Source organism: Clarias gariepinus, chromosome 21 (genome assembly GCF_024256425.1).
Source record: "Clarias gariepinus isolate MV-2021 ecotype Netherlands chromosome 21, CGAR_prim_01v2, whole genome shotgun sequence".
NCBI lineage: Eukaryota > Metazoa > Chordata > Actinopteri > Siluriformes > Clariidae > Clarias > Clarias gariepinus.
Window position 1 is genome coordinate 2,492,835 of NC_071120.1, and position 13,821 is coordinate 2,506,655.

General features: G+C 40.2%; 1 protein-coding gene across 1 annotated transcript in view; it reads right to left on the reverse strand.

Moving 5' to 3' along the window:
- LOC128509189 (BOLA class I histocompatibility antigen, alpha chain BL3-7-like) overlaps positions 1 to 13,821 on the reverse strand; it is a 138,867-nt gene that overhangs the window by 35,366 nt on the left and 89,680 nt on the right. The gene's annotated exons all lie outside the window — the stretch shown is intronic.

Below are 13,821 nucleotides of genomic sequence, written 5' to 3' on the forward strand. Positions count from 1 at the left end.
TCACCAGTTGCCAGATGATAAAGAATAGTGCAGGTTTACACTTCACCACCAGGTAATGTTCCTCAGTGTACACCCGGAAATGGTGAGGATTAAATTTAAATAAAATGAACACTAAAAGACTTTCAATTCACATCAACCAATATTTTATTCACAATATAAGATATTAAACATATGTTTATAAACTGAGAACACTTGTATGCACAAAATGATCTCATGTCAAATTTGGTGGCTGCTACAGGTCTCAGAATAGTTAAGATGGCGGGGTGTTTAATGTTGAGGTTATGAGTTTCTGTATATGAGTTCCATTCTTGTCTGATATAGGTTTCTAGCTGCTGAAGAGTCCGTGGTCGTCTTTGACGTATTTTTCATTTAATGATGCACCAAATGTTCTCTACAAGTGAAAGATCTGGACTGCAGGCCAATTCAGCACCAGGACTCTTCTACTACGAAGCCATGCTATTGTAATGGACGTCATCTAAAACCTTTATTTACCTTTTAACATTCATAGTGCCTTCCAGAACATTAGTGATGGGATTTGTGGCTCTTTAAAGGGATCCGGATCTTGGCGATCCATTCCTTTCAAAGAGCCGTTCAAATTTATATAGCAGAATGCAATATAATTTACAATAATAAGCTTTTTTTTCAAAATGGGTTCCATTATTTCACAATATCATTCTCATATTACATATATGTGTCCTATTTATTCATAGAGTTATTTATTTCATCATGTCCTATTGATTTATTTATTTTTGAACACTTTGGAGTTCCATAGCTGGAAGGTCTCCCTCCTCTTTAGCCCGGAGCATGGGCGTCACTAGGCCATTCTTAGGGGGGCTTTAGCCTCCCTAACATTTGTACTCAGCCCCCCTAAAAATTCTCTATAAACTTCACACACATTGCTGGTTGCCCATCGTCCCCTTTAAATTTGATATGAAAGCGGTGACAGACTTCGGCTCCTCCCCGTCTTTCAGCGGCTCTTCAATTCACCATCACAGAGGGAGGATTAAGACAAGGTGTGTGTTTTTCGATAAATTGTTCTATCTGCATCAGTTCAGTCCTTTCTCATAAATACAGTTTACAAAATGTCCTGAGGGATTAATCAGTTAAATCTTCGCTGTGTTCACCCTCATCACACCAGCTGTCTCCTCTAGTGAACATGAAGCCTTTAATACACACTGAACCTATAGTCTACTTTATACAACAATCATGCTGCTGCTGTTTTAATTGGAAAACCTAACTGTCTATATAAAACATTACACAGTGCTTATGGCATTAACTACCATAGAGTTATACACATAAATGATTAAAAATACTGACAGACAGCATTCAGTGCACTCGGTTTAACTGTATATCAGTGTGATTTACAGAGATAAAAAAAATATTTTTTTTTAATTTGTATTTATATTAGTATTTAAATGTATATTAGTATTATTTAATTGTATTAAATAATATTCCAGATCATGAAATACATTTATTAGCCTTAGAGTAGGGTTTTGGTCACTTTGATTTAGAAAAAGTTACTTTTTTATGAATAGAAACAAAAAAAGAATGATATTAAAAACATGCTTTGTGTAATTACATTAAAACAATGTTTGTCTATATTAATAAATTTAAATAAATAGCCTAGTAGCTATAATACGTTAAGCGGTTGAATAGAGAACCTACTGTCTAATTTATGTAGCTAAAACACTAAATTAAACCAGATAACATGATGATCAAAGTTTTAATATTTATATTTGACTGTAGATGGAAGGTTTTTCAAGTCAAATGAAAAAAACATGTTCTATTCTTACCTGCTGCTTATTTGGAGACCTACTCCCATGTGAGTTATAAAACCCTTCCATCTCCAGTTCTCTGTTCAGTTCTACAGTTAGTTCTCTGAAAGCGCAGCCTCTCAGGAACATTAACACTGGTTTCCCAACATTGATTGAAGTCATTGCATCAGACACTATTTTTCACATTTTTTATGTCTGCCAGTTTCCAACAAAAAGCAGCAGTATTGTCAAAGAATGAACAGATAAATGTTTGACATTATTGGCACCCACACAATTTATTCCATTGTCCAGCCTCATACAGTGGTGTGAAAAACTATTTGCCCCCTTCCTGATTTCTTATTCTTTTGCATGTTTGTCACACTTAAATGTTTCTGCTCATCAAAAACCGTTAACTATTAGTCAAAGATAATATAATTGAACACAAATTTAAGTTTTTAAATAAGGGTTTATATTATTTAGGGAGAAAAAAAATCCAAACCTACATGGCCCTGTGTGAAAAAGTGATTGCCCCCCTTGTTAAAAAATAACTTAACTGTGGTTTATCACTCCTGAGTTTAATTTCTGTAGTCACCCCCAGGCCTGATTACTGCCACACCTGTTTCAATCAAGAAATCACTTAAATAGGAGCTACCTGACACAGAGAAGTACACCAAAAGCACCTTAAAATCTAGACATCATGCCAAGATCCAAAGAAATTCAGGAACAAATGAGAACAAAAGTAATTGAGATCTATCAGTCTGGTAAAGGTTATAAAGCCATTTCTAAAGCTTTGGGACTCCAGCGAACCACAGTGAGAGCCATTATCCACAAATGGCAAAAACATGGAACAGTGGTGAACCTTCCCAGGAGTGGACTGGCTGACCAAAATTACCCCAAGAGCGCAGAGACAACTCATCCGAGAGGCCACAAAAGACCCCAGGACAACATCTAGAACTGCAGGCCTCACTTGCCTCAATTAAGGTCAGTGTTCACGACTCCACCATAAGAAAGAGACTGGGCAAAAACGGCCTGCATGGCAGATTTCCAAGGCGCAAACCACTTTTAAGCAAAAAGAACATCAAGGCCATCTGTTAGTCAACTCAAGCTGAAGCAATCTTGGGTGCTGCAGCAGGACAATGACCCAAAACACACCAGCAAATCCACCTCTGAATGGCTGAAGAAAAACAAAATGAAGACTTTGGAGTGGCCTAGTCAAAGTCCTGACCTGAATCCTATTGAGATGTTGTGGCATGACCTTAAGAGGCGGTTCATGCTAGAAAACCCTCAAATAAAGCTGAATTACAACAATTCTGCAAAGATGAGTGGGCCAAAATTCCTCCAGAGCGCTGTAAAAGATTCGTTGCAAGTTATCGCAAACGCTTGATTGCAGTTATTGCTGCTAAGGGTGGCCCAACCAGTTATTAGGTTCAGGGGGCAATTACTTTTTCACACAGGGCCATGTAGGTTTGGATTTTTTTCCTCCCTAAATAATAAAAACCATCATTTAAAAATTGCATTTTGTGTTCACTTGTGTTATCTTTGTCTAATAGTTAAATGTGTTTGATGATCAGAAACATTTTGTGTGACAAACATGCAAAAGAATAAGAAATCAGGAAGGGGGCAAATAGTTTTTCACACCACTGTAGGTGTGTTGTTTATATTGTTAATCAATGTAAGTTTAAAGTTATATGCTGTTTCTGGTTATATTTTTCTGATTATACCTGTACATAGAAAAAGGTTTATACGGTAAGCAGCGTGTGTGATCAAGAAGACTCATTTGAGTACTGATTCTGAACAAGACAAATATGTGTTAAACATATAATAGGGGCTGAGCCCCCTTAACTGAAAATCCTAGAAATGCCCCTGGCCCGAGGGACACGGCATCCAGGATTTCCAACAAGAACATCAAATTTGGACTCGTCTGACCATATAACACTTTTCCACTTTGAAACAGTCCATTTTAAATCAGCCTTGGGTCACAGGACACAACAGTGCTTACTTGTGTCATCTAAGGCCCTGTAGACCACGGGTATCTAACAAAGCCCTCGTCCCTTATGCACAAAGATTTCTCCAGTTTCTCTAAATCTTTTGATGATTTTATGCACTGTAGATGATCAGATTTACAAAGTCGTCGAAGTCGATGAACGTTGTTTTTAAAGTATTCCACATTCCATCTTTTTATGCACTCTTTCACAGATTGGAGAGGCTCTGCCCATCTAAGACATCTCTTTTATAGCTAATCATGTTGCAGACCTGATGTCTAATAACTTAATTAGTTGCTTGATGTTCTCCCAGCTGAAACTTTCCCAACGTTCCTGCTTTTTCAGGTGGATAAAAGTGTACAGTTTCTCCATTTAAACATTTATGTTCTCTATTTTCTATTGTAAGTAGAATATTGGCTCATGTGATTTAAATGTCTTTTAGTTTTCATCTTATTAAAATTAAGAAAATGTCCCAACATTTCTGGGATTTGGGTTGTATTTACCTGAGCATGCTGTAGACTTCATGTATTCATGCATTTTAAACAGAATAATATTACTGGTACTTTGTGCTTTATTCTAACTTTTTCTTTTTCACATATCTTTTTTTAAGTTGATGTGTTTAAAGCAGAAAAAATGAGCAAGTGTAAGAATCTGATCAACAAGGGACAAATTGTGATGGCTAGATGACTGGGTCAGAGCAACTCCTCAATATCTGCAGCTCTTGTGCGGTGTTCCTGGTCTGCAAAAGTACATAAGATCATGAGCTCCCAAGGCACATTGATGCATGCAGGAAACAAAGGCTTGCCTGTCTGGTCTGATCCCACAGCTCAGCTACTGTAGCACAAATTGGCTAAAAGTAACTAGTTATGGGGATGTGAGCCTCAGAACTGGATCATGGAGCAATAAAAGAAGGTGGCCTGGTCTAATGGATCACATTTTATTTTACATCATGTGGTCCTGCAATTCATTGGGATGTTAATTCACATAGCTATTTAATACATACCACCTAAATAAACATTGTTGTGTATGCACTTACTTCATGCAGATACGTACATCAATCAGAGGTATTACAAAATGGCCAGATGTTCTTTTAAAGAAAGGAGAATGTGCTAGAAAGATGAACATCTCTACAGCACTGCAGCACTTAGGCCTTCTCAATAAACCCCAACCACCTATTGTACTTACAGGGGTTGGACAATGAAACTGAAACAATTCATCTTAAGAATGACAGAAACAAGTCCTGCATGCTGGCCAGAGGGATTTTGAGCTATTCTTCTTGCAGAATAGTGAATAGGTCACTATGTGATGCTGGTGGAGAAAAACGGTTCCTGACACCCCTTCTCCAAAACACCCCAAAGTGCCTCAATAATAGTTAGATCTGGTGACTGTGCAGGCCATGGAAGATGTTCAACTTCACGCTCATGTTCATCAAACCACTCTGTCACCAGTCTTGCTGTGTGTATTGGTGCATTATCATCCTGATACACGGCACCGCCTTCAGGACACAATGTTTGAACCATTGGGTTCACATGGTGCTCCAGAATGGTTCGGTAGTCCTTGACAGTGACGCGCCCATTTAGCACAAGTATTGGCCCTCGGGTATGCCATGATATTGCAGCCCAAATGATCACTGATCCACCCCCATGCTTCACTCTGGGCATACAACAGTCTGGGTGATGCGCTTCTTTGGGGCTTCTCCACACCGTAATTCTCCCGGATGTGGAAAGGACAGTGAAGGTGGACTCATCAGAGAACAATACATGTTTCATATTTTCCACAGCCCAAGATTTTCACTGCTGTCACCATTGAAACTGACGTTTGGCATTGGCACGAGTGAACAAAGGTTTGGCTATAGCAGCCTGGCCATATTGACCCTGTGGAGCTCCAGACGAACAGTTTTGGTGGAAACAGGAGAGTTGAGGTGCACATTTAATTCTGCAGTGAGTTGGGCAGCTGTGGTTTTATGTTTTTCTGACATTACCCTGGCTCCTGATACATCACAAAGACTTGCTGTCTTGTTCACAGATACGCCAGCGAGTCGCGCACCAACAATTTGTCTTCTTTAGAACTCTAATATGTCACCCATAATGTTCTGTGCATTGCAATATTTTAAGCAAAACTGTGTTTTAGTTTCATTGTGCAACCCCCACCCCCTGTACTTACTTCAGGTTGTGATTAAAACCATAAGCACACTCAGGCTGTGAGAACTAAACTCTATTAGTCTAAAATTTACATGTGAAAAACAAATTAACACTTCTTTTAATTAACACTGATAAATTCTGTATCTGTAGTGAAGCATGGTGGTGGCAGGATCGTGTTACAGGGCTCCTTCTCACTGACAGGGACTGGAAAGACTGGACGTGTTGGATGGATAATATAATAAACCGGAAATTCTGCTCAAGACAATGTAAGAGTGGCTTTGTTGCTGAGAACAGAAGACAGTGCTGCATATACAGTGGGGGAAATAAGTATTTGATTCCAAGTTTGCCCACCTACAAAGAAATGAAGGGTCTATAATTCTTATCATAGGTTTATGGTAAAGGATTGAGACAAAATATGAACCAAAAATCCAGAAAAAGCACATGATACAAATGTTATGAATTAAGTTGCATTTCAATGAGGGAAATAAGTATTTGATCCACAAGCAAAACATAATTTAGTACTTGGTAGAGAAACCCTTGCTGGAAAGCACAGTGGGAAGATGTTTCTTGTAGTTGTTTACCAGATTTGAACACATCTTGGGATGCATTTTTATCCACTATTCTTGACAGATTTTCTCTAAATGTTTAAGGTTTCTTGCCTGTTGCTTGGCAACTCGAAGCTACAGCTCTCTTTGTGAATTTTCTATTGGATTAAGGTCTGAAGACTGAATTCGATCCATGCAGGCGTATTGGGTTACCAATGGTTTGTTTGGTGATTGAGCTCCCAACTGCCTTGAGATCATTCACAAGCTCCTCCCGTGTAGTCCTGAGCTGGTCCCTCATTTTTCTCATGATTATTCTTACTCCATGAGGTGAAATTTTGCATATAGGGTTATTAATGGTTACTTTGTATTTTTTCCATTTGTAAATAATCACTATAACAGTTGTCTTCTTCTCACCAAGCTTCTACAGTAGCTGATGGTCTTGTAGCCCATTCCAGCCTTGTGCTAGTCTAAAATCTTGTTCCTGACTTGCTTTGACAGCTATTTGGTCTTGTCGATGGTGGTGAGGTTTAAATGGAAGATAGAGATTTTGTGGACAGGTAGCTTTTATATACACACCACATTGTTGTTAGGAGCACTTTCTTAAATTAATATGTGTACCACAAGAGCACATAACCAGTCTGTGAGAGGCAGAATTATTGTTGGTTGGTAGGGGATCAAATACTTATTTCCCTCATTGAAATGCAACTTAATTCATAACATTTGTATCATGTGCTTTTTCTGGATTTTTGGTTGATATTCTGTCTCAATCCTTTACCATTAACCTATGATAAAAATTATAGACCCTTCATTTTTTTGTAAGTGGGCAAACTTAGAAAATCTGTAGGGGATCAAATACTTATTTCCCCCACTGTATATGAGCTGGAAACTGACTCAAGATGAAAGGGTCCAAAAAATGTAAAAAAAAAAAAAAAACTAAATAAAAAAAGTGGAGGGGGCATAGAACTCTGTAAGAGGATTCTTCCAGATAAGATGGAAAAGATATCTGAAGCTATTGACATATCACATCGCAGGGGAAAACCAACACAAATGACTCCCAAACCAAAAGCCAACATCATCCACTTTGCTACAAGAACCAAGAGAGATTCCCTTTACTGAGAAGGTCTTCATGAGAGACAGTTTCATCATGGTGTTTGATGGGTTTTCCAAATACACTCGACACATTACTGTTCTTGTAAGAACTGTTCCAGAACAGCTGACCTTCATGTCTTATAATAACAACTGACTGTTGTTGTTGCTGTTACTAATTACCTAATTTCATGTGTTATTTCATAGTTTTTAAATCCCCAGTATAGTTGTAGTATATAGAAAATAAATCACAAAAAAAAAACATAATAATTTGCAAGTGATCCCAAACTTTTGAGCGGTAGTGTGCAACACTTTCACTGCCCTGAGAAATCAGCAGTTGTTGTGTCTCTGCAAACAAATTCACTGGTCTACATATGGACACTGACCCAACACAACATTTTTTTTTTTTAGCTTGTGAAGCTCAACAAGGCTGTCTTTATCATCTGTATATGGATATAATTCCATATCAGAAAACATACAGGTATTATTAGAGAAAACACACTGGTTAAATAAATTTCCAAATTCTTTTGGAATTGGAGGAGACTTTAATGTAATCTTGTTTTTGTCCTTAGCCTCCCAGCTGCTCCTGGCAAGGGGTCACCAAAGTGGACCACTTTAAAGTACAGTGAAATCTCGGATTGTGAGTAACGCGGTTTCTGGTTTCCGAGTGTTCCACAAGACGCGTAAAAGGTTTTAAATAAATTTTGACTTGGAAAATAAGCAAGTACCAAGTATCATGTAGCATGCATGCACTTCTTGTTACTACCACCTTTTGGGTGGTATGCCCCTCCCTGAAAAAAACCCTAACCCACTTTTCCTTACCACCTTCTTGAATAATTGTCGACCAGAAATCGTGAAAATTTTAAAGTTTCAATTGTCAGATCGTTCTACAATGACTATTAAAAAGTTAGGTGAGCGTGTAAGAACACTAGAAGGAGATGGTATTTTAGAAAACAAACAAGTGGCATGGGTCAGAGTGTACCCCGTAGATCTGGTTATTGTTATTATTGTTATAAAGAAGGTCATTGGGCTTGTGAATGTCACACGAAGGCCCGAGATGAGGGACATAGTGGACAAAATGACTCAGCTCAGGTAAATGAGTTGCCCTTTATAGAATTATGTAAAGATGGTTCCGTATTCTCTTTCTTGGTTGATACGGGAGCCACAATGTCGTCTTTGGGTCATAATTACGAGGGGCCACTCTCGAATAAAAGTATCAGCTCTGTGGGAATTGAAGGGGTTGCTCAACGGAATTATTTTACTCCTCAGTTGACTGTAACATGTCCTTTAGATAAGGGAATTCATCTTTCTCATCGTTTCGTTTGCATACACATGTCCATGACTTTTTCTGGAGCGAAACTCACTGTTGAAGTGCCTGATTCAGTTCCTTTTTCCCACCTTACAAATATGCGTGTAAATAATTGTTTCCCTTTTTTCACAGAACAGCTCTCTTCCTCCTGCCCTTGAATGTGTGCCAAGCAGTCTGTGGGCTGAACATAAGGATGAGGTGGGGTTAGTTCACTGTGTGCCTTATAAAGCTAAATTAAAACACTTGCAACCTGTGTACATCAAACAATATCCACTCTCCGAGGCCAAGGCTTCAGGAATAGATGAGATTTTAAGCTCACTGCTCAAGCAGGGTGTTGTTAAACCATGTGTAAGTTCTTATAACACACCTGTTAATCCAGTAACGAAACCTGATGGTACGTGGAGATTTACACAAGATCTGAGAAAAATAAATGACATAATTATCCCTGTAGCACCTGTTGTGCCTGATGTGCTGTCCATTGTTTCTTCTATACCTTGTCATCATTCGCATTTTTCTGTTATTGACCTTTGCTCTGCCTTCTTCAGTGTTCCTGTGGAAGAGCAGACACAGCCATTGTTCGCCTTCACCCACAGGGGGTGTCAGTTCACCTGGTCTTGTCTTCCTCAGGGCTGTGTTGACTCACCGGCTGTTTTATCAGCTGTAGTAAGAGATGCATTTGGTGATCTAACTCTCCCCACTGATTCTGTTGTCCTATCTTACGCGGATGATCTACTGGTGTCCGCCGCTTCGCCTGCTGTCTACGAAGAAGCCACCATTTGTTTTCTGAAACACCTGGCACAGAAGGGTTTCAAGGTATCAAAGACTAAATTACAGTTTTGCAGAGACACTGTAAAATACCTGGGTTTTGAGCTCTCCCAAGGCCAAAGAAGGCTTTTAAAGGAACGAATCCAGGTTATTCTCAACACTAAACGTCTCAGCACTAAACATGCTCTCATGTCTTTCCTGGGACTGATCAACTACTGTTGTCAGTGGATTCCTGACTGCTCATTTCATGATAAACGCATCAGAACAGTCATCTCACACAACGATCCGCTCCAACAACCTCTGACATGGACTGCTGACATGATTGAGGCATACAAGGAACTAAAAAAGGCCCTATGTTCCGCTCCAGCACTGGGCCTGCCTAACTATCAGAAAACGTTCCATCTATATGCGTGTGAGCACGGGGGCACCGCTTCTGCTGTATTGGCACAGAAGAAAGGGGGGGGGGATGATGAGACCATGTGCTTTCTTATCTAAAACTTTAGATGCTGTGGCACAAGGTTTGCCTGCCTGTCTCAGGGCTGTGGCCGCCTGTGCGATGATGGTACAAGATGCTGAGAAGATTGTTCTCTCTCATCCTTTCATTTTGTATTCTCCACATCAGGTTAAACAAGTGCTACAGAACCTTCAAACACAACATATGACGGTCAGAGACGGTCTGGGTATGAGATTGTCCTTTGTTCTACAAGTAACTTAGAGATAAAATCCACCTCTTCTTTTGACACCCTTGGATATGCCCTGGCACGCTTGATCAATGCACAGGACGACAGATAGATACAGATCATGACTGCTGTTCAGATATCATTCACTCCACTAGTATACGCCCTGATCTGTCTTCCACTCCATTACCAATTGGTGACACTCAGTTTGTAGATGGTTCCTGTTCAAAACCGTATGATGGGAAATTTCTCTGTGGTTATGCTGTGTGTGCATTGCCAGATATAACCATTGAAGCTTACTCTCTCCCTTTCTCATCTGCTCAGGCAGCTGAACTTTTTGCTCTAACTCATGTGTGTGTTCTTTCTGAGGGAAAAGATGTCACTATATACATTGATTCTCGTTACGCTTTAGGTATCGCTCATGACTTTGGCCGCAATCCAGGGGTTTTCGTTCTGCTGAGGGTAAGCCAATTTCTCATTCTTCTCTAGTTCAGAATTTGATAGATGCATGCCATCCACCTAGTACTCTCGCTATTGTAAAAACTAAGGCTCATTCTTCTGGTGACTCTACGGAAGTGCGAGGTAATTCGCTAGCTGATTGTATTGCTAAAAAAGCAGCTCAAAAACAGACTTACTCTGATTCTGATTTGATCAATACATCCTTACTTGCTAGCTCTTTGATTCCTGATGTAGATTTATGGTCTTTGCAAGCTTCAGCCACGCCAAATGATTCCTCTTTTTGGCAAGCTCAAGGTGCCTACCTTGCTTCTGATAATTTATGGTATTGTGCTGATGGTCGTTTGTGCCTGCCAACTCATTGTCTTTCGTTCCTCGTGCGCGAGTTCCACGGTGTTACACATCGCGCGAAGGGGGGTTAATGAAGATATGAAAAAACTCTTTTGTATAGCCAACATGCTTGGAACAATTCATTCATTAATATCTAGATGTTTGGTGTGTGCTCAGAATAATGTGACAAAGAGTTTAGGTAAACATGAAAGTCTTCCATTACCTACTGCCCCGTTTGCAGAGGGGCAAATTGATTTTACACATATGCCTGCATGTGGCACATTCAAATATCTTCTGGTTTTGGTCGACAAGTTTTCTAGGTGGGTGAAAGCTTTCCCGTGTGCTCGTGAGAATGCAAAGGTGGTGACCCGAGTCTTAGCGAAAGAAATAATACCTTGTTATGGCGTGCCTCATGCTATTGACTCAGATAAAGGAACACCTTTTACATCTCAGGTAACACAGAATTTGTGTAGATATCTTTCACTGTCCTGGTATTTTTACATTCCTTATTATTCACAGTCATCAGGTATAGTAGAAAGAACAAATAGGACACTGAAAGAAAAATTAACTAAAGTAATGCAAACCATGGGGAGTAAAAACGTCTCGGGTTATTTTGCTGTAACCCTGTCCCCTGAAAAGGCGGGAACGAGATGCTGCGTGAAAACGCTATGGGAACATCTTGTCATGTTGCCGGTTGAGAAGCATGTGTGTATCAAACACGCCAAATTTTGGCTTATATAACCTCGGTCGGGTGACGTCATCTGATGAGACGCACCTGCAGGTTATAAATAGGAGTGAACCGGAAACATTCCTCAGATTGATTTGTCTGAACGGACGTCCAGTCACGTAGGCAGTGCGGCATTGGGACGCAGCATCTCGTTCCTGCCTTTTCAGGGAACAGGGTTACAGCAAAGTAACCCGAGACGTTCGCTTTCAAAGGCTTCACTCGATGCTGCGTGAAAACGCTATGGGAACGAGAATACCAACACTGCCGCACTGCAAGTGTCTGGACCCCAAGGTTGTGTAGCGTGTGCGCACAAGGCCGAGAAGGTCTCAGAACTATATCTGGGAAGCTGACTCGAGGACCTGTGAGCCCGGAGTGGCATGAACATCCAGATTATAAGATCTAACAAATGTGTGCGGAGAGGACCACGCCGCCGAAAACACCTTTTACATCTCAGGTAACACAGAATTTGTGTAAATATCTTTCACTGTCCTGGTATTTTCACATTTGTTATCATCCACAGTCACCAGGTATAGTAGAAAGAACAAATAGGACACTGAAAGAAAAATTGACTAAAGCAATGCAAACTATGGGGAGTAAAAACTGGGTTGATCTGTTACCTGCTGTTCTAGCTGAAATAAGAATGACACCAAGAAAAGACGTGCACATGTCCCCACATGAAATTATATTTGGCAGACCTTTTCCCGTGCCATGGAGGAAAGGTAAACCCGCGTTAGGAACAACTGATCTTGATGTACATATTACTGAATATTCTGCTGCTCTAATAAATACTCAAACTTAACATTATGAACAAATTGCTGATGTGACTCCAATACCCTCAACAAAACCCTCCTTCCTTTTAATGTGGGAGATACTGTTCTGGTAAAATCTTTGACCCCCAGAAAACTGGGAGATTGTAAATATGACGGACCAGCAGAAATAATCGCAATTACTCGTACTGCTGTCTTAACTGATCTTTTTCCACAGTGGATCCATGCTACTAGGCTGAAGAGATGTCCTGTCGGCGTGAGACCAAAAGATGAATAAATGCGTGTGTATTATTATCTTTCTGTCTCTGTGATTTTTGTTTCCTAGACTAAAGACGTGCTGCAGTGATGTCCAACCCGTGATGTGACATAGAGAGAGTGATGTGACACAGAGGGATCGTCTGGGGTTGCCACTGAACGACTTTACTTATGCTATTAGTGTAGCATTTCTGGTGGTGTCTTAGTGCCTCGTAAGGTGGGACGAGTGCAGATTGGGCGTGCCCGCACTCTGAACACTGTATCGTCAAGAAAGGCAATAGTTCACCACTAGTAGTTATTTATGAGTTTGCACTCAACCTGTTGTATTTCTGTGTATTCTTTAGGTCACACTCCATCCTGTAGAGTTTGTAGAACAGCACTAGGAGTAGAGTGGAAGCCTCTCCTGCCTAAGGATGAAGTTTCTTTTTGTCCTCCTAATCTTGAACAAGGGATTGTTGTACATAGTGCAACCTCATTCCACATGATAATGTTTTTTGGCGATTCGCTAATTAGACCGCTAAGCAATATACCAATGAATCTTGTTATGTGTGCCAACATTTCCCTTCTGCTGTAGGACAGACGTCACTGAGACCCCTACCTGGTAATGAATCAGCTCTCTTAGTAGCTGCAAGAGTTCCTACTGTCGAAATGGTACTCAGTATATTAACTCTAACCTAACACATAGCTTATTTTTAAATCAAACCGGGTCTGACTGGTGGTGCAGACTGATGCACTATGATCATAATTTCTCAAACCCTTGTGACTATTCACTTACCTTTAGATATTAGCCTCCTCCGCTTCAGCACGAGGAAAAGAGCTCTCGTCACTGCTTTCCAGGTCTTCACCTTGCCCGATTTTAAATATCCTTACTGCTTTATACTTTGAACTCTTTTACACTGGTCGCACGAAACCCACGTGGAACCCAACATCATGCTCGCCTTAAGCGAGATAGTGATCCATTCCCTCCCCCTGATCATCAGTTACAGATTAAGGCAGTTAAATTTTGGCATGCTTTTTTCCCTCAGTA